A 2,201-nucleotide genomic window follows, 5' to 3' on the forward strand; every position below is an offset into this window, starting at 1 on the left:
TTTTCTTTTTTAATAATATACTTACATGGTCCAAATTTAGAAGTTTCATATGGTTTAATCATTGAAAATCTCTTGTTGTCCTCTCTCTCCCAGTTCCCCAGTTCCCTCTCCAAGTGGCTTCCAATATTGTCAGTATCTGGTAAAGTCTTCCAGAAATATTTTGGGTACTACAAATATACATTTTCTTCCTCTTTTGTATTCAAATACTAGCATACTTTCCATATTTTTACATTGTTACTGTTAATCCAACAGTGTATAAAGCACATTGGCCTTGCTGTATACAAAGAGTCTGTTTAAAAGCTCCTAGCATGATGGGCTCAAAAAGTTATGAAGAGATGCATGTCTTAACAATGAAAAATCATATGGGTACATTATTTTATGTACTTGAACCTTCCTGCCAGAGTCCCGAGATTTGCCCAGAGTAATTGGCTCAGAAAAATTTTAAGTATTACTGGACTAGGTCAGACTAATATTTTGTGTTTTCTCTGATGTTGAGGATAATAAAAGCTGACTGTTTTATTTATTTAAAATACACTTTTTTCCATTTCCTTTTTTATGCTTACATGGCCCAGATGCATAACTTCTTTTCTCTCCTGTTCGCAGAGCACATCACTAGTGCTCCTCAAGTTTTGCCAGTCCGGTGGGTAGAAGTTAGTTCTTTGCTGAGCCCAAGGAGAGCTGGTTCCTGCCTATCTAAGTAAATATCCCTCATGATGTCTGGAATGGTTGCTTCTTGCAGAATGCACTGTGTCAGATCTCTCAAAACTCACTATCCCTTTCCTGTCTCATTCTCTAGACACTGAGTACTGCTATAAACAGAAATACAAGAGGATGGCTTTAACAAAATGAATATACTTACTTACAGTTTAGAAACTACATGTCTGAATTCAGGACACTAGCTCTAAAGAAAAACTTTCTCCCTCTGTTGATTCATAGTTTAGGAAGAAAGTCTTTGTCCCTTTTCAGCATCTTGAGAGCCTAGCATTACTTGCAGATCTGCAGGTCTTAGCATCAGTTTTCTCCTGTGTCTAGGAGGTTCCCAGAACAATGCTTCTGGATTCAAAGCAGACTCTCCAATCTACTCTTCTTTCATCAGAACATATCAGTTCTATGAGGATGATTACATCATTACATAAGTGCCAAACCACAGAATCATGACTCAGCCAAGTTTACACATTTGGATGGTGGGTAAGGAGGCACAATTAAGTGAACCTCTTTTAATAAGTAAGGCAGTCCAAGGTTGGTCGCTTCTCCATCTCTCACCAGTAAAATCTTTCGGTTTTGGCCTTGCTCTTGGATCTCAGGAACACAATTCAGATCTCAATTGTTGGGATTTATTTCTGGAAACTTCAAGTTCATTCAGTCATACTGTGTCATTCTTACTCAGTAGGCAAAGCCTCACCTCAACCGCTTCGTCCTCTCTCTGTGTCTTTTACCAAGTCCCAATACCACTTAGTCTTATATGATAAAAATACTCTGCAGTGAAGAATTATCTAGATCAATGGCTTTCAAACTTGGAAATCAAAATTATTTGGCAGGATCTTAAAATACAAATTGTCCTTTCATCAGGGGCCTAGAATTTGTATTTCCAGCAGGTCTGCATATGTAATTGCTATCTCTTCTACCTCACGTCCATCTTAACTGCCTCCTGCATCTGGCCTACATTCCATTATCCTCTACTATGTCTTCAAATCAGCATCCTTGACTCAGCCTTTTACCCAGTTTATACACAAGAACTTAAGATAAACTCTTTGCTCGGCTTCTAAATCCAGATTATTGGAGCAAAATCACACAGCTATGTAAATTGGTGGCTATAAGAATTCATCATCTCCAAACTCAAAAACCACATAGAGCTGAAGAGAAAACCAAGCTTTCTAATCATCCACTTAAATCTATTTCCACTCTCAACCCTTTTTCCTCAGCCTGCTGTTCTCCACTCCTGTTCTAAGCTCTTCAAGACTTGTACCAACTCAACATCATAACTATGATAGACTGAATTATAAATTGGCCTCCAAGATGTCCCCTCCTAATCTCCTGAAGCAAAATAAAACCTAATTCTAACTCTTAGTAACCCTATAAAATAGAGTAGAACCACCCTGTGGGTTTGTTGTTGTTGTTATGTGCCGTCGAGTCGCTTGCAACTCATAGTGACCCTATGTAGAACAGCCCTAAACTCTGCTCTGTCCTGTGCCAATCGCACT

Source organism: Elephantulus edwardii, unplaced genomic scaffold (genome assembly GCF_000299155.1).
Source record: "Elephantulus edwardii isolate Elephantulus edwardi_28Jun2011 unplaced genomic scaffold, EleEdw1.0 scaffold00059, whole genome shotgun sequence".
NCBI lineage: Eukaryota > Metazoa > Chordata > Mammalia > Macroscelidea > Macroscelididae > Elephantulus > Elephantulus edwardii.